Below are 20910 nucleotides of genomic sequence, written 5' to 3'. Positions count from 1 at the left end.
ATCTATTAAGCCTTTTCATTCGAGATAAAATTGTTTCATACAGTAAAACAGTGTTACAAAGACGCGGATATGTTTCCAATGTTCTGGTGGTAAACTCAAATCAGCCAATGGAATAAATGAAGTGTATTCATTCGTACCTAGCCGCGGGAAATTTTATTTAAATTTTATTGGACACTTACAAAGGTCAGGCTAAGGTGAAAAGCTGGCTTATGCAGCTTACGCCGAAAAACAAAGTGTACATAGTGTCCATAGCGTACGCAAATAAAAGAACGGGTTCGCATAAATCGTTTTGATGTATAGCAATTATTCTCAGTTAAATTATAGGCTGCCACTAGAGGCCTTTCATTAAATGCAACGTGAAATAGACGTTGGCATTTCTCATTGATTTACACAAAGTATAAGTCTACGTTACAAGCGCAAATCGAAAGTACTAGTATAGTACATATCGCATAGGCTAGTCCGTACATTCATGGCTGGAAAGGCCTCACACTTTACAATATCTACAGCTTTAACTTGCGCTTTGTTAAATGTTACGACTGTGATATAAACAATGAAGGTGTTTGAAGTGATACATGCATATACATTGTACTTTCGATAAATAAACTGTATGTGTAAAAGCCCAAATATATTTTTTTAAATATGTATGAATATATTAAAATTGTCATAACCTTAAACCGATAATTTTATTTAGATGGTTTATTAGTTACTATTTTCAATCTATTTGAGACATTAAAATTCGCTGCTAACGCATAAATGACACTAAAATATGGAGTTAAGCAAGAATAATCAACATTTCTGTAAACTGCATTTTTACGTTTGGAAAAAATACGGTCGAAATAACACAATGTAAAAGAAGTTTGTACCAATGAGAAAAAGTCTGAGTGTTGGCTCAAATGACATGTATTTGCAAAATAAACATGTGATTTAAAATCCATTAGAACTAGTAAATGAAATAACTCACCTAGTTTAATACGTATAATGCTCGTGCAATATGGAATCAAGTTATTCACGTTTACTTTTCCAATGTTTTAAAATATGTAGCAAAGTGTAGCTCAATGATACGTTTCCAAGTATACTAGCGTAAACAGTAACGAGTAATTTCGATAATCACTTAATATATTACTTATGTATGGTAGCTTGCCTAAATAATTTAAACTCATAACTTATAATCTACAGATAGAACCAGCTCTTAATTAAGATAAAATTTAAAACAGCAAATAGTTTTGTAAAATTACATATGAATTGTCATCGTGAAATTCAAAAAATCTATTATGGTTCTTATAGGACGACATTTGCCTAGGCTCAACCTCAGATCATTATAACCGCATTACTTTTAACAGTATTAGAACTTCCGGGTACGTTTAATGTCAAATAGGTTAGGCGCACCAATTGTTTAAATGATGTAGCTGGTAGATCTTACAATAATAAACCATACTTTGATAAAGAATTACGACATCTTAATAAATATGCTTAAGAAATGTTGTTATATATGCTGGCAAGAAATTACATAACACTTGACTGTACGGGTCTAAGATGGTCACTAACATCAGTAAAAGAATGCCAGGGTTGATAAAGAATTATCGCCAATGATGTTTCATTATCTATATATATTAACCCATTTATGCCTAGCGTCTAGAAAAAAAAGGCCTTTGCAAACAGCGTAGACCAAGATGAGACGCCGCATGATGCGGCGTCTCACCAGGGTCTGCGCTGTTTGCCTAAAGGAATTTCTGTAAGAAATAGTCTAATTATAGAAATTCATATACTACACACCCCTAATTTTGGAAATTAATTGATACAATTTAGAAGGATGGGAGAGTCCACTAGGCATAAATGGGTTAAGCAAATAAAAATATAAATCATCATAATCCAATTGATATGACTAAAAATAATGCCATGTCCGTATTCAGTGTATGACGCAACGTTAGGATTATACATCGTAATTCAAATGTTAAACCTCATGGTTGTTAAATTATGTTTTTTATCAGTTAAGTAGTATAACTATTCTAAATAATCAAGTTGTGTTCATTGGACACTATGCAAAGTCATACAACACACTTGCAGCAACTTCAATAAACGTCATTTATGAGATTGCTGGTTAACACATTTTCAACAAGTGATACAGTCATACAATCTTCAACACGATACATTCCGTCGATTTAGCCAGAGGTCAGTGTCAGCATCGCCCAGTGTGTATGTCCGTATTAGGAACGCCGAGAGGTAAATGAAGAACAACGCCGTAAGAAAATGAGATCTCAGGCTACGCATTGAAGTTATCACTTCACGTGATTTCAACAGAATATTCACTGATGAAAAAGTCAATAATTTTCTTAAACTTTGATTCATGATCATATAAATTGCTCACAATTTAGTGTAAGGATAGCGAAATATACATATTAATACGTGATTTACGCGAAATATAATGTCCGGCTTGTCTGTTTCCACACGATACCAAAGGTGATACTTTCATTCCGAACAATAAGGAACACTTAACATGAAGTTTAGAATTTGGAATGTTATTTAATCGCTGACAACCTGACATGCACCATATGTCTGAGATAACTCATCAAGGTGTGTAGTAAAAAAATATTTTTTTCAGACCCTGTTGGTATATATGTATACATATATATATGTGTAGAATATTACGCAAAATTCGAATATTTATTGCGAAACACATAGAGTTGATCGGATTTGACATGTTTTCTTTAGTCAGTACAACAAGTTGGGACAACACGTTTGTATTTGCATGTTGTCCGCCTTAATTCTTAAACATAGTAATCACATGTGTAAATGACTTCTCAATAATTATGTAATATATAATAACGCGTTCGTTTAATTGTCCACGTATGTTTAACATTTAGAAGACCTTATAATGCGGAATGGGTATTTGTTTAGTATAAAGCAAATGTATTCATGTAAGACTTTTAACCCATGTATGCCTAGCGTCTAGAAAAAAATGCCTTGGCAAACAGCGTAGACCCAGATGAGACGCCACACGATGCGGCGTCTCATCAGGGTGTGCGCTGTTTGCTTAAATGAACTTATGTAAGAAATATTCTAAATATAGAAATAAATATACAATACATCCCTAATTTTGAAAATAAATTGATCCAATTTAAAAAGGAAGGGAGAGTCCACTAGGCATAAATGGGTTAACGTGGTTATCTTCGAAAGCCACAGTTTGATTGATGTAGTCAGTTGAAGCTTATATGAAACGAGTCTCACTCATAAATGCCAATTTATAATCATGGCATAGTAAAATATTTTCAAGATAGATGCCTTAAAATAATCTGAAGTCTGAGAACTACATTCAGATGGAAAGGTTTCAACCTTATTATTGGCGTCGCACTGGAGTTCGGCGACTAGTATGTAATGCATTTTTTTCGCTTATGGGAGGAGAAGTTATTTTACGGATCAATGTATATATTTGTGTTTTAAGAATATCTTGCATAGTGGTGATTTTATGTGTAAATTAGTGTAAATAAGTACTGCATTTGTGCCTATTATAATTATTGCAACATTTATTGCCAATAATGCAAAGCTTATTGTTTTAATTAATAACTGATCACAGGGTAAAGATCACAGGGACTGGGCAAATGCCTAGTGAGATCGGGAATAGTCGGTTGATATCGCCATATTCGGAAAGCGTTTTGGCTATAAGCGATATCTACGGTAAAGTCCGGAAATTATACTAAATACACGAAACAAATTTGTATTTTTTATTTAAGAGTTAAATTTGCTTATCTCTTTAATATTTAATAAGTACACAATACAAATATAAGTTAATTTAATTCGTTTCATAAAATATTTGTGTTCATGACGTCACGGTTGTTGACATTTTCTTAGCAAAATGAAAGTGCGAAATAAAAGCGAGCGATTTGCAAAATCGAAAAAGAAGCAAACACCGATCGACAACGGTGTGTTCGATAACAATTATTCATTTACCGAGCTCTTCGATGGCGATTTGTGTGAAAATGACTCACGTAAAAGCTATTCGCATTTGCTAAATGGCGTGAAATAAGTAAGCAGAAGTGGGTTGGGGATGGAAGAAGATTGATTAACTCGTTGAGCTGGAGGTTTTTCTAAACAAATTACAGTATGGTCAGTTTTGTAATCTATGTCCCATTCCTTTGACAATATAAAGCATTGTTGGCGAACTACAAAATGGCCTCAGTGGTTAGAGAAGTCATCCGTGTTGCTTATGGAAAGCAGCAACATCTCAAGATCAGAGGAATGCCATGCTTTGACGTAAATACAAAGCTTGGCACAGGCATGCATGTCTTCATTTTTCAACCTGCCATTTATATTAATGTTTAATCATTGTACAATTGCCATTGATCTTTGGACTTCTTACACATTTTCAGACCCCTTAAAATTCCAAGTGTCATTCCCAGTGAATATTTGTTTATCGTGTAATATATAAGGAAACATTCCGGTGTCCATCATATTCAGTTTTCAAATTTAGTTTCGCATTTGTGTTGTTAAATCCAATTGATTGCTCATTCATATTATTTAATAATGTAATGAAATGTATCCGCTCTCTAATTAAAGTAGTTTTCCTCTGATCTTCACCAAATTTAGTCAGATGTTACATCTAAATGATAGATAGGTCAAGTTCAAATATGGGTCATGCCGGGTCAATAACTAGGTCTCGAGGTCACATTTCAAGCAATGAGCATGGTGTCCAAAACCTTCGAACGGGCGTATCTTGTGACAATTTGGCACTCTTGTTTAAAATAAATTCATTACTTTTAGTAATAAATTTTATGAAAGAGCATAGGTATATTACAATTCTGAACTATTCATATAAATGGTGAATTCTTTTCACAAGCGATAATTTGAGTTCAACGACTTGTCAATATGTAATGTGCTTGTTATGCTGAAAATTGATTTTTCTGATAACCAACGATCATATAAGAAATTCATGAAATAAGCATTGTGAGAATTTAATTTTGTATTTCAGTTCGAGGTACAGTAATGCCTGATATTACTCAGATTGCTGCTGTGCATTTGAAGGTGGGTTTTAAGTTCTCTACATATGTGAAGACAACAGTGCCAATTTCTTCCGAAGCTCAGAAAGTGATTGGCATCTCTGTTGATAATCATGGCATAATGCGTGTAAATGGTGGAAGTGTTGATAGTGTATCAATTAAAACTTCTCTACATGATTGTATGCATTGGCTTGCAAGATTGGATGCATTGGCTTGCAAAGTTTCCCAGAGCCATGTTGCTCACAATGGGCGCAGGTTTGATTTACCGGTTTAAGTTAGTGCATTGCTGAACACACACTGTTTTGAAACGTTTTGTAATTGTGTAAGCAGTTTTGTTGACTCTTTGCCGGTTTTCAAAAATCGTATCCTGGACAGTCACACAAACAGGAAGATCTAGTGAACGTGTTCTCCAGGCAACCTGCAACGCCCACAGTGGTCCTGATGATGTTGAAGCACTGGGTCTTTTCTTAAAATATGTAAAATTACTGACAATATGGCCCACATCTTTACTGTTACTGCAATCCATAATTCAGTTTGTTTAAGTCATGAAAAGCCTTAAAGGTAAAGAACATTAGATTGTTAGACGTGCTCTTGCATAACTTGCATGAACTCTAAAGCGACCAACAGCTGAAAACATTGCGGGATATGGACTGGCCTTGTATCATTTGAAAGCCATATTTTCTAGTTCCGGAGAGGATGACTTTAGGGATACTTTCATTGCTAAAAACAATGAGGAACTACCAAAAGTCACAAACGCAAAAAAGTATTAATATCTTAGTTAGAAGGTGATTTTTCAAGCGGTTCCGTAGTGTAGTGGTTACACGCTCGCTTCACGTGTGAGAGGCCCAAGGTTCGACCCCCAGTAGAATCAAATTATTTTATTTGTGTTCTATGTTAATTTTTTGTTTTGATGTTGACATTTTAGTTTAAATAAATATGCTGTTTTATTGTAACCATTTTTTGTTTTTATTATGCCCATGAAATATATGTGTGAGAGGGTGGGGGGGGGGGGGGTTCGTAAACACATTAAAACTTTTACAGTGTTTTCATATCAATGTGTACTCAACCCCTGTCGTAAATGAGCAACGTAAGAATAAGTTCAGAATCATCTCCCCTTGAAGTTGAGAAAAATATGAAATTACGCTTAGAAGTTGAAGCAGATTTTTTAAAACCTACACAGCTCTGTTCAATTAATAAAAACTGCACACGGATGCCATAAAAAAAGGAAACCAATGTAACTAAAATGAACTATGAAATAATTGGGGGTTACAACACAAAATCATAGATAATGGTTATTTGGGAGTTATAACACAACATCATAGATAATGGTTATTTGGGGGTTATAACACACAATCACAGATACTGGTTATAACAGTATCTTTTTCTATTTTGTTTAAAATAATCGGTCAATATATTAATATTTACAGTAGAAAAAAATCGTTCCATGTAACTTCATTGAGTGCCTTTTACACTGAAATTGCCGACGCCCTTTTGATGCTTTGCATCAATACTTATCTTGTACATTACTTTTGCATCATCATTTATGTAGGATAACATAACATGAACTATGTGACATAACTACAAGGCTGCAACTACTACCCATAATAACATTATACACGTGTAAATTATGGACATGGTGAAGCTACGACCAATTTTGAACAACAAAACTTTATTATTAAAGACATGAATATCAGTGAAACTGATGGATGCTCCCCGATGATGCGCTTTGTCAATATATGTGTTAATTGTGTAACCACCTAAACAATATAGTTTATGCCTCGATGACCTTGACCCCAGTGACCTCAATCCTCATCAATAGGTAAAGGTCCATGCAAGGTATCTACATGCCAAATATGAAAGAGATTGGTAAACTATTGAAGGCGCTATGAGAAACTGTAACACAAGTGTGACGGAAAAAAATCTAGTACAAGCCACGGTGAACTTAACCTTGGCCCCATTGACCTCAAACCTCATCAAAAGGTAGAGGTCAATGCAAAATACCTACATGCCAAATATGTAAAAGATCGGTAAACTATTAAAGGTGCTATGGCTATGAGAAACTGTAACAAAAGTGTGACGGAAGTAAGGAAAGAAGAAAGGTCAACCTGGCAACTATATTCTCACCGACAATTTTCGTTGAGCATAATAAAAAAGAGTTTATGTAAAATACAAAAAAAATGTGTGTTAATTGCTGACCGAGTGACCGCGTTTAATCGGTTATGTATGTCTAAAAGTGGTATCATGACATTATGCCAATTATTGAAATTCCAAATACAAGCATTCATAAGATGACCTGACATTTTCAAAGACATGCTTGGAATTTGATGGTTGTTATGTTCTGGAAAACTCATCGGGATATTTATCAAATACTTAGTGCATACTTACACTATGTTTGTGCAGGTGGTAATACAATTATTACGAGCACATTGAATTTTCTGGATCGGCTGTAAGTTGGTTAGCATTGGGTTTAAAAGCATTGATTTTCAATGCACGTTTTCCTAGGTTATTAAACACAGTATACATTGCGTACAACGCGGTCGTTATGATAACTCTCTCAGCGTTCTGAAATATTCCCCTCTAAATATAATATATACATATACTAGCTTGGTAAAAATAACATGTTCAGCAACCTATTATTCATAGAAAGCCTATATCTGTACTTTCAACAATATTTTTAAACTTTAACAAACAGCCAATTAAAAAATACACATAGCATTTGGCATATATATACAGACTAAGCGGGACAGTAAAAACGTTCTATAAAAATTAGCTTGTTTTGTTTCGTTGTGGTAAAGTATCATTTACAATCAACACTCACGCTCTTTATTTATTGGTATATTTAAAACATGATAAATATTGTTTCTCTATTTAATAGCAACCATAATGTGCCATACTGTTTATTGAATAATATAATAAACAGTATTATTTTTTTTAGAAACTGCATAAAAAGAGAAAATCAAAGCTCGTAGTCACGTGTCCTAGATTTATCGAATTTATATTAAAATACTGTTCTTAATATTTCTCGGTCATGATGCCCTATACAGTTATTGTTGTGCGTCGATAATTATCACAGTTGTTTAATTATTCAGAACCTCCTGCCTTTTGGGATTGGTGTCCGTGAGTAAATTACGAAAACACATTATTTCCTATCAGAAAACGCGGCAATCTTGCATGCATGCAATAATTATTTGCAAAGTAACCACACCAGAACGAATATAAACACATTATGTTAGCATAATGGCGTAATGATGTGCTGCCACATTAGTGTTTCGAAGTTACCTTAAACCTATTAACTTTAGACAAAAATATCAAAAATTCTAAGACTTATCTTTAGACACTTTCAAGTAAATTTCTTCGGTTGAAGCCGTTGTTGTTGTCTTACTCGTTGTCGTTTGGGAATATATAAAGAATGCTGTGATTGCAGGTATCGAACCCGTTACATTCCGGTTGCTAGGCGCACACCGTATCCAGTAAGCCACAGGACAAAACGGTATTGACAAACGTGTTATAATTAATTAGATCTATCACATCTTATAATAAGTGCAATCTTAAAGGGATCTTTTCACGGTTTGGTAAATTGACAAAATTGAAAAAAGTTGTTTCGGATTCGCAAATTTTCGTTTTAGTTATGATATTTGTGAGGAAACACTATTACTGAACATTTACCATAGTCCAACATAGCCATTATATGTATCTTTTGACGATTTGAAAACCTAAAAATTATAAACCGTTGCAACGCGAAACGATTGAATAATTTGGAGAGTTCTGTTTTTGTCGTTAAATTTTGTGAAACTACGAAGATTGCTTATATAAGGTATAAAATACGTCAAGAATGTGTAATCGGCGGAATAGCTCAGTAGGCTAAAGCGTTTTTACTTCAGGACTCTGGCAGGACTCCAGGGATCACTGGTTCGAAACCTGCTCCGGGCAATATTCTTTTCCTTTTTTTATTTTTTTTCTTGATTTTTTACTGGAGCTTTTACGATCCAATGTTTACATTTATCAATATAAAGCATTTAATGAATAAGTAAAAAAATGCCAAAATCTGTGAAAAGGCCCCTTTAAGTTTATAGCTAGTCAACGATTCACATTTTTTTCATTTACTGTGGTGCACAATCGATGTAAATTTTTCTAGTATTGTAGTCTGCTTCTGAATCGACATTCATCAAAGTTGGAAAACGATAATATGGGTATGCTATATGAAATATTTGTCGTGCAGAATGCGTCGGCGAGATTGCCGTACTGCAAACATAAATATCAACATAGAAAAAAAGATTATCAGCAACCTTAAATGACTGAATTATTAAACGGTAAGTTGCATTTTAAGTGGTAACCATATGAAGTGGCCCTTCATTTCATAAAATAAGGCAGACCACGATTACAACGTTTATCAGACATACAAATAACAATAGACAATTATCCTGTTAGGATGTGGTAATATAGAACTTAACGATTATAACAACAGGAATTTAGTAGAAGGAAGATGACTTCAGTCGTTATTTGCAAACCTCAAGAGTTGAGAGAAAATGACCAGGTCAAATTTATTCAGAGGTTGTAGGAGACTGAAGAGAAACTTTATGCAACCACCGATTTTTCAAAGCAAACAAACGTAAATCAGACTATGTTCTTATGTATTTTCTTTTAGATTCCAAACTAGCCTTCTAAAAAAACAATCCGCAATTATTGTGATAGAAATATTCAAAGTATCGTCTACAAACGCATGTTGTCTTATTTTCGTAAATGCTACCTTTTTACCGCATACAGGCCTGGTTGCGGACGGCATACAAATCATATACCATTGATACTGCTTGGGCCAGAGCTTTTCCATCGAACATTGACTGTTACCTTTCTAAAACAATGAGTTCTTCCTTCTTATAGAACACTGACAGAATCTCTTAAGGGCGTATGCCATCAGCTGCGTTTGACAGTACTGTATGTACAATTTTTACCCACGCAAACTAGTATATTCCCCAACTCCAATTGCATTTAGGTTAACGTCAGGTTGTCATGACTTTTACTATTTCATCTATTTCATATGGAATAAAGAGTTTGAAACAAATCCCAAAAGTAGCATGTGGTTCTTATATTATAAAAACATATCATATTGATACTATAAACATATAATAATTATGTAACTTATATATTATTGTTTAGTCAGTGTAAAGTACTATCGTGTTCAAAAAAGTTTATGCAGCGTTTTGATAAAGAATATTTTCAATAACGTTCAATTAACGTCTTCGGATTCCATAAATAACGTATGTGTTAACGTTTGAACGCTCAGATACGTATCTGGACACCTGTGTAGTCCCTTAGGTAAGCATATGCAAGTAAAGACCTTTCTTATAGATTTATGTTTTAAAGGTTTCATTTCAAATCCGTAGTTGCTGATGAGCAGAAAACAGTATTAAAGCTTAACAGATTGAGAAATACTTACAGGCTGTTCCGGTTTCATGCAGGTATACTATAGCCATTTTATTTTGCGTTTGAGTCGAAAGGCTTCTGGGTTATAAAGAGTATAAAACTGCGTTTCATCATGCGCCTGGCTTTTATTATTACTGAAATTGCGAAATCTTATCATAATAATAATGTTAAATCATTTTGCATGCTCAGTAACTCAAGCAGGACCATGAAGAAAAAAATTATACTATAAAGTCAAATCGATTTCGATCTTGCTAATTTGGCTTTATTTTTCTGCATCTTAGTCTGTGTCGAATGCGTGAAGGTGATTACTTTTAATTTGTGTGTCTGCTATTTATTTTAAAATCGATATTAAATTATATCACAGTTACGCAAAATGTGTTTGAATTCAAAAACTCAAGGCGTGCCCTATGTGAAAGAAATACATTCTGTGAAATAGTGCTGCGTTCATTCTCATCAATAACATCATTTTATAAATACAGAAGGAATTAAGTATTTAAATGAAAGGATACATTATCAAACAACTCGTGTCGCGCGTACACAATTTGAACTGTATGAATCCACGTATGCACTCCAGAGATCACATATAACAGTACAAATAGATACATCCACACGAATATTTATACTGCTTAAACATTTTACGAACAATCGTTATTTTGATTAATGTAACTTTTATTAAATGCGAATGAATTCCAATGGGAAGACATTTAATTCTTATGAAGCGTATGAATTGTGAGAACATAAATGTTTAAATGACAAATAATGCAATTTTCTAAAAGCATTTTGACAGCTGTTTCGATTTTAATGCTCAGAAGACACAAACTCCTAAACGGAAATTAACGCACAAGGCCGTTTCGTTTATGTTTTATTAGATATGGTATATTTTTTGCAGGAGGAAGAGAACTGACATATCCATACGTTCTAATTATTTCTGCTTTATTTTGACATTTACGACCGTAATAGTGCGCAAGAGTCAAACTGAAGTAATCATTTAACATGAATTGAAGAATGTCTCTAACCAGTTCTTTCCCTTTATATCATGCTACATTTCGACCATGTACTCATTTGGCAAAAGACCATTCTGTTCTTCAGCAAATAAATACATAATTAAGCCGTGCTCTTTGAAAATGGGGTTTAATGCATGTACGTAAAGTGTCGTCCCAGATTAGCTGTGCAGTCCGCACAGGCTAATCAGGGCCGACACTTTCCACTTTTATTATATTTTTGTATTTAAAGAAAGTTAAAGCGAAAAAGCGGAAAGTGTCGTCCCTGATTAGCCTGTGCGAACTGTACAGTCAAATCTGGGACGACACTTTACGCACATGCATCATCCCCGTTTTCACAGAGCACGGCCCATACAAACGATTATTTAGAATTCGTTCAAAAACTAAAATGAAAAAACATATGACTATGATATCATAATGCATGCAACCTTTTTCGATGTATGCGATGTGCCTATTATGATTGCATTCAATGCAGTTAAAGTGTAAACGACACATTGAGGTCATATTATATACCGACCAAGCACTGTTTGTAATTATAATGCGTTATTAACACACTTATACTTTCGCTGTTATTTTCATTTAGAGTATTATTAAGGTTTATGATTACACATTCCATCTCAAAGTAATCATCACAAACACAATATGTTGTGTTTCAAATAAATGTTATCGTTATTTTTTTTTTGATGCATTCCCCAAATAACCATTCAGGACGTATCGGTTTAGGCGTTGAATTTAAGCTTTCCAATTTTATCTTGATGTTTGTTTTATGAAATAGTTAAATTCGACATGGTTTATTTACATGTCAATATCATTATAATTCGTTTTTGTATCAAATATCCATCCGCGATTCCGTTTAGCCGTTAAGACTGGACATACATATGGAAATGTTAAATAATGTTTGCGTCAACACAGAAAAGTTATGTCAAAATACATCGAATCGAAATAGTGTAGGGTTAAAAGACATGCATAATTACAATTGTAACGAGGTTTCATCAATATTCAAAACTCAATTTCGTTTTTTGGATACACTTCCAACAAAGCAATGATACCCTATGTTTTAAGAATATATCAACCTGCTCGTATTACACATATTGGATATATTCATACATGCAACAATATTCTAAACATTTGTGGACATTAAATAAGAGGTTCCATTAAATATGGATAATCTACAATTGTGATAATTCAAGTACTGTTCTTTAATGATTAACATGCGTTATTCATGTAAGATTTTGTAGAATACGGATGTGGAGATTATTAAAATTTACCATGAACTCTCTAAATATCACGCCAAGATGCAGTAATGTATATATTGCCCATTGGAGAATAAAGATACCGTGTGACATTAATTTAATGTCACATTGTACGTTGTTTGCACCATTTTGGCAATATATACAAAAACAAAAAGTCGCTTCCTCCTAAAAATGTCGATAACATAGCTGTAGAGCATCGTAAATGATGATACTGATATGTAATCCATTAATTAGTAGTCGATATATTTTGCTTTCTTGCACTATACAATAGTGTGTCCATGCTATTTAAGTCCATTTAATAAAACACGAAATGGAATATCGTCAGCACATAATGAATAATATTGGGTTTATTTTTTATTTTCTATGTCTTTCCTACACACTTGCGAACTGAAATGTTAGTTGTGATATAGGTTTTAGTGTAGGATACAGTCGTAAATTCTAGTAATAACAGACCACTTTTAACAAGCAAAATGACACCGACTCGTTTTAACCTTTCATTATCTGCAGGGAAAATAGAATTTCCTTTAAAGTATATGACGTAAAGTTAACAACGGAAGACGTAAATGTATGACATTTTGCTTGCGAAAAGTTGACCAGCACACTCCGTTTACTTGGGAAATCGAGCACAACCGTTGGCATATGACGTCCGTTTGTTTTGTTCTATGTAAAATACACCAACTCGAATGCAATATATGGTATAAGATACTGATTAAAAATAAGGATTTAACGGTAATGTATCTTTCGTTTGAAACCTTAAATGTATGTTTTTTCTATAGAATAAGGACTGAGTAGATTGATCTATTCAATATGTATCAGCATTGTTGCAAATAAACGCAAAATGTGCGAAAATTATACCTTGAAATTCCTTTTGATTAAGTATGTTAAGTCTAGCGCTGTAACGATTCGGTTCGATGCATCGAAAAACCGGTTCAACGCCGCCGATTCGATTTCGATACCAAAACGGCCAATTTCGATTCTAAACTTTCTTGTCATTTATATTACGTCTTGTGATTGGTCAGTAGCAGATATGGCATCCAATGAATAAATGAATAACATGATGAGCATTACATCAGCCGGTAAAATGGCTTCTTCAACCGCGCTGAAAGACGCACCGTCGAAATTAAAATCAAAAGTATGGGAACATTTCGGGTTTCGCGAAGGTTGAAAAGGGAACTGTCAAAACGTGTTTTTGGCGTAAGTTACACTATATCTAGAAGCACTACAAATTTGAGGCAACAATTAAAGAGAAAACACCCGGTTGATATTTCAGATGTGATACATTGTGCATTTTATGTTATTTAAGAATAACTCAACAGGAGGTTTTGTTCAATAAATTTGCTTCTTATAAAACAGTGTTGCGTTTCTAAATTTTAAATTGTATTGAAATTTTTTAAACACTTTAAATGTACACCATAATAAGTTAATAACAAATACCAAACATATTAATTGTTCCCCTGGACGAACCAAACATGAAATAGTTTGCAAATAAGCAGCAAATAGTTTTATTTGAATCGAATCGAAAATAATCGAATCGGACCATTTGGTATCGAAATCGAATCGAATCGAATGATTGATGAATCGTTACAGCTCTAGTTAAGTCATCTTAAAATTTATATGTGTGGTGCCTATTATTCGGGGGTCCGTCAAGACGTCTTTCGGTTAATCTTTTGCTTTTGATTTAAGTATGCTCGATGCTTTGGAGGTTTTGGTTTCTGCGAGCCGAAAAGCTTTATATTAATATTCAGTGAATAAACTAAACAGTAGTCTAACATCAACAAAATCTGTGTGAAGTTATGTTTAAATCACGCACAAACACATTTGAAACTATTTTGTGTCTGTAAATAGGATTGAATAATAATTTCTCAAGTATCTCTGTCTACAATCGACCGTTCTCGGAATAGCGACGCGATAACGAGGTGATTCCAAATAATTTCAAACGTTTGGGTGGGAATGAATAAAGCCATCATGCGATCATTTCATAAAACATTGCGTTAAAGCGCAGCATATTGACTGCTTTGTGCAAGTACTCTCTGATCAAATAGAGTGCGCATTGTAAAACAAGAACTGTTCAAATAATAAAGACGTACTCATCGCTACAATAATGTTTTGTTTTGATGGGTTTATTTCATTTGTAAATTGTTCGTACACTGATAAACACTTAATTTATTGCATTAAACATTAATTGTTTAGTTTAAACATATTTATTCAAACAAGAATGCATAAACATATGTACGAAACATGCAACATTTGTATACAAACAAGTTTGATTCGGATAAGAACGGAAGATTTCGTTAATGATTTACCTGTTATGTGTTTATCTGAAAGCAATCGATGAGATTAAGTATATTGCAATCAAAACGATGCGTCCATTTATGTCCAGTACCAAAACAATTGTATTAGGTAATACATTTGTTTAAATCAGCGTATTCGTAAATCCATTGAATGCACAGAAATACCTACGCTTCGTGTACGCGTAGTGTAATACATATAATTTTAACCTCGACTTTGTTGTTGTATAATTTAGAAAAAAAACAATTACATTATACTTTCTGGAAATGTCTCTAAACTATGATGTCATAGTTCATAACTTGTTCGCGAAAATTTGAACCCAGTTGTTTAATAATTCAGAAACGTATATAACGGGTTGGTTTTGAGGTAATTGAATAAAGAGATGCTTGAATTGTTAATGCACTTACTTTTTCGGCGTAAGCTGCATAAGCCAGCTTTTCACCTTAGCCTGACCTTTGTAAGTGTCCAATAAAATTCCAATAAAATTTCCCGCGGCTAGGTACGAATGAATACACTTCATTTATTCCATTCGCTGATTTGAGTTTACCACCAGAACATTGGAAACATATCCGCGTCTTTGTAACACTGTTTTACTGTATGAAACAATTTAATCTCGAATGAAAAGGCTTAATAGATAGAACAGTTTTACACTCAATTCTCGACATCAATACAGTTTGTGCGTACACCTTTTATTTTCAGAGTATTACCAGCGCAAGAGCGTTTATACTTAAAAGGCTATGTTCTCATATTTAGTTCTTACTTCCTTATTCCTGTCAACATGTTAACATGTAAAAGTATAAAGAGCAATGGAAGCGAGGCCTCACTTTAAAGCATTGCATTTCAACCCGCGAGTTCAGAGTTTATATACAGGTCATCACCGGAGTTGGCGGCCAGTAAAATAATCGTTATATAATAAAGACGCTATCCGTGAACTAGGTGACCTGGAATTTTCTTTAGACCAGAAATATGTTAAATGAAGATATTCAGCAATATAATTATGGTATGTAAATAATAGATTCTTAATGTGTTTTCAACAATACAATGATAAATATTATTGTTGATAAATTTAACAATAATTATTCGTCCATATTGCCTAATGTACTAAAGTGATATTATGAGCATGTAACAGTTTATAGGTGTCTATCGCAACCGTTGATTATTTTTGATGTTTCTACTTCATATACACTTATATTAATTAATGCAGCATCATCATACTAAAACAATATACCAGAAAGAGAAAAATAATGCATTTGAATATCAACCGTACTTTCGTTTGACAACTGATCATGCGTTTACGAGTTGAACCTAAATTTGGTTTAAGTGCAGATTTGTTCATACGACACAAAGACACGAAATTGTTTTACGGATCATTTCAGCTTACAGGACTAGGTGGGTCACGTAAGAATATCGAATATAAAATATATTTTTATAAACAACTGGTAGCAAGGTGAGTTGCAGATAATTAATCAGTAACCACATTTTAACTAACTATTTTGACCTGTTAATTCTTTTCAGCTCAATTCAACAGTGCAAAATGCCCATAATATCACTTTAAGCATTAGCACGATGATAATTGATACTGTTAATAATCGAATCAAATAGCAATGCCCGACAAACCACTAAAACAGGTTTGTTCGAAGAACGCGCCTATAAATACGGATACTTCTCGTGTGGCCGGTTGACTCATATGTTTAAATTTTACTTCCATTCTTCTTGTGGTTTTCTGTTTTGTATCTATAGGTTTATGACCAGCAATATGTTATAATGTAAAATAAGCCGCGAAAACTCCCCGTAACATCCCGTACTGCGTGTGATGCAGCTAAGAACTGCACAGAAAAAGACATTCGCTATCCTTGATCTCATTCATTAAACTATTTACGCCGTATATCTTTTTTAAAGATATTTCTTGTTAAATTTGATTTTTTATCCAAGAACACAGAAGGTATTATAATTAGAACGAGTTTAATCTTAATTAACTTCATTTCGAGCAATTTGTGAATTAGTGGACTAAACATATTTTTTAATTTTTCGTAATGTGAATTATTAGTTAACCGTTTCATCTAACTGACTTCTGTTTAGGACTTTAATATACTGTTCAAAGTACAGAATCAAAAATTTATAATGTAGTCTCTATAAATGAATTTGTCCAAACGTCATCATTCTTTTTTCAAATCTGTACTTGATTTGGTTCGAAGTAACCTACAATAATATTCATTTACATATTAATATATCTATAAATATATATTTTCCTTCTTCTCATATGTATATTGGCATGTTTAATCACCCTCAATACTGGTTCACGAATATCGTCGTTCCGCTTTAAGGCGCATGGACAAAACGAAGCTGCTTTATCAAGTCACGTTTGTTTTGTTTAAAAAAAATGATCAAATATTGAAAATAAAAGTACATAGGTTGGCACGGTTTTAGATCGATGAAAGTCGCAAATGCTGTTTGACGATGATGTCATACCCTTATTGTCAATAACCAATAGCTTATTTCGAAAATAATTTAGTTTCATATGAATTATGAAAAGGGTATCTCCAATACATTTTGAGTACAAAACACCATTTGTTTTTATTTAAAGGATAAATAGCTTCGATTTTATTTTATATTTTCGTTGTGGGGGGGGGGACTGGCTTTGCAGTCATTATAACAATTAACCTCTTTCTCTATGTAACGCATAAAGTTGGAAACGAAAACCTTAACAGTAAGGTATATTTGAACAGTAAGTAAATGAAAGTATATGTAATCAGCCCCATATATACCCTCAAGTAATTTCGTAACTCCTCCCTTAATTCGACAACCATTAAAAGGTAAATGAGAAAATCATTTTGCGGCTCATGTCTGTGTCGTACTTATCAAATGGAATAGCAAATGATGCTTGCGATTATTGAAAACGATTAACACACCCATTTCCTTCGAGATTATTGTTTCCATTATATGATTATATTATTCGAAAGAAGTTTATCGATTTACTCGTGTTATAATTTATTCTTTTAGATCTGAAATTGTGCTGCAGTTTCCTGGTAATGATAATGTATTAGGTGTACTTAAATAAATTGCATTAGAAAAAATGTTATGTTCTCAAACACTATTAATACAGTAGCTGGACGTTAACCCGTCATAATTCATATAAACACAATAATCATCAAGGCATGTTTGTCAATAACGTTTTCCCATTAGGCATTTTTAAGAACGAGCAATACAAATGTAGGATGTTCAGACGTTTGATCTGGTCATTATTATAAAAACAAAACATTCTATTTAACGACATCTGTACAATCACACTAATTGAATTACGGTATTTATGCCCTTTGCATGGTTTAACCCTTCAGAGTCATTTACAAAATCGGCAGTTATCATTGTTTTAAAAGGAAAGTAACGAAAATGTCGACCATATGCTTGCATTTGAAGGAACAGAGAAAATCAACTGTATAAGCCTTTCTTGCACTACAAGCCGGTCTCCGAGAGAGTATTGACGAAACTGTTCAACAAATCTACAGAAATTGAAACAAATTGTCACGCTACATTACTTAGTTCGCAAACTCTTGTAATAGCATAAGAAGTGTCAGCTTTTTACTTATATCTTAATTATGTATGCATGCGCCTTGACACAATTTGTTATGCCATGCTGTGTAGTCATTTTTGCTACCGTAACCGTATTGGCCCTAAACATACGTACACTTTATCGAAACAAACATTAACACTTGTGTTTGCTTTAAATGCATATTACTCATGGTATTTCCCTAATGATACTATATCGTTAATTAAAGCAAAACTTCATAATTGCATTAATATTCATGGTCCACATCCTGCAAAAAAGTGTATGCGGCCAGATTAGCTACATGGCAGCCTGCGCAACCACACTGTCTGAGAAATAGCTACGCAGTCCGCCAGAAAGTCAAGCAATGTTTTGTTGTCTTATTTGCTACAGACCCCTTGAGCTTCCCTGGCTGTACGCGGCATGAGGCCCATTTTGCAGGACGCTGGTTAAATATGATACATATATGAGTTAAAATTGAAGAACTATGAATTTTGATACAGACAAACGCGTGTTGGTGTGACATGTTATCACAAGTGGTTTATGCTTTACACGAACTGTAAAATGAGTGGTTTATAAGTGGCCAACAATAAATGAAGTCAGAATACCTGCGACGAACGCCTATGGATATATTTCACCGAAAAAAACATAAAACAAATGGTCTAATTTAAGTGTAAGATCATATTCAATACATTTAAATGAACAATACTATGCAAAGGCGAAATCAAGATACACTATTTCCTCCGTTTAAAGATTCGTATACTATTTAATGAAATAGTTGCTTTTTGTTTGATTGATTTTTTTGAAGCAAGGTCATTCCAATAGGAAGCAATTTAGCAATATATTGTTCAAATGATATTTCGTTCATGATAATATAACACATATCGCATTTCTCTTAAAGTATTTTGACATTTCTTTAAAATATTCTTTTCAGAAAGTACACATAACAATGTGTGAATCAAGATACACGACCGTTCCGTAAATGTTCTATAATTTGTAATATATTTTCTGCAGGAGGTAGTGTATTTTCGACCTTTCCCTATAAACATGCCTGCTATGTTTGGACATTTATAGCTCTGTTATGACAGGGGCACAATACTAACTCAATCTTTATACGGAATGCAATCTGCTTCAACATAGTTGATCGCTCTGTAACTCGCTCGAAAATTACCATGTGAGTGTGCAAACGGATATATTTCATGGCAATATATACTTCACGCTCAGAGAAAATGAACGAAATCAGAGCGGCACAACAACAAAGAATGCGTGCAAATAGATGTCAGTCATGTCTATATATTTTCTTCGCGTATAGCAAATGATCGGATGGTAAGTTCACATACCAAACCAATGATGTATCAATAAACATGTCTGTAGATCTTTGGCCAAACGGAGACACGTGCATGAAGTGATGTGTCCTCGCAAAACGACCGTATTTAAATAATACAATTAACTGATTTTAAAAACGGCAGGACATGGTCCGGAAAAAGGCTAATACTGCAATACGTAAGAAATGAACGGCTATACTGTATGTATATACGTTGAATTAATATATTTTCCTTCAAATGTTTTTTTCGAAACCTTCGTGGGATCATTTCAAGCGAGGATATGTTCTACCCGAATAAGATTTCTCTATTAAATTTGCTTTGATAAAAAAATTTTTTTTTACGGCCACGAACATAAGAACAACTTTTAAAACAACATCTGGGTGCAAATATTTAGCACACGAGTTCATTGATTGATAAAGTGATGTTATATGCAGCGTATTGCGTCGTTTGAAGGTCTACATTATCATAAAACCGATCATACGATAACTATTTTGTCAAGTACATGTTCGAGCTGGATACACACATTCTTTTGTCTCTTTGTCGGTTTATTTTATTTTCTTCATACGTACCAGTTTCCAAATAATATATATAAATCGTAGAGTTTGTTTTTTCAGGACTGAACCATTTTGCAGACTGTGTAATTGTGTTTTTAAAGTGTATAGCACACTTAATTACACTTTTTACCATACACTTAAAAACTAAATGTTTGTGCAGGTGGTTTTAAGAATAGGACTGGTAAATATCATTGAGGTTGTAATAGTCTCTCTTGTTTTTTTTTAATTTTTATTTTAAACTTATCTGACATTTTAAGGTAGAATAATGCGAAATTCTTACGGAAAACATTGCATAAGTAGATTTGCTTTAAACAATGTTAGTAAGTGCATGATTACATTAATTTAAATTCCATACTCATGAACAAGCCCGAGCGTATTAAACTTATTGTCCAATGTGAATTCAATAGAAGAATCTTTCGAGATATAACAATCTATTAACAACACTGTATAAGAACAGCGGCGGTAATGTGCGTTCATTATTATCAAAATTATATTGCAGATGCGTCAAAATATTAATGCAACTAAAAGGAGTGGG

General features: G+C 33.5%; 1 protein-coding gene across 2 annotated transcripts in view; it reads right to left on the bottom strand.

Moving 5' to 3' along the window:
- LOC127860476 (muscarinic acetylcholine receptor M2-like) overlaps positions 1–20910 on the bottom strand; it is a 163328-nt gene that overhangs the window by 60211 nt on the left and 82207 nt on the right. The gene's annotated exons all lie outside the window — the stretch shown is intronic.

Source organism: Dreissena polymorpha, chromosome 15 (genome assembly GCF_020536995.1).
Source record: "Dreissena polymorpha isolate Duluth1 chromosome 15, UMN_Dpol_1.0, whole genome shotgun sequence".
Taxonomy (NCBI): domain Eukaryota; kingdom Metazoa; phylum Mollusca; class Bivalvia; order Myida; family Dreissenidae; genus Dreissena; species Dreissena polymorpha.
Note: the sequence above shows the minus strand (reverse complement) of the source record. Positions and strands in the feature narration are given on the sequence as shown.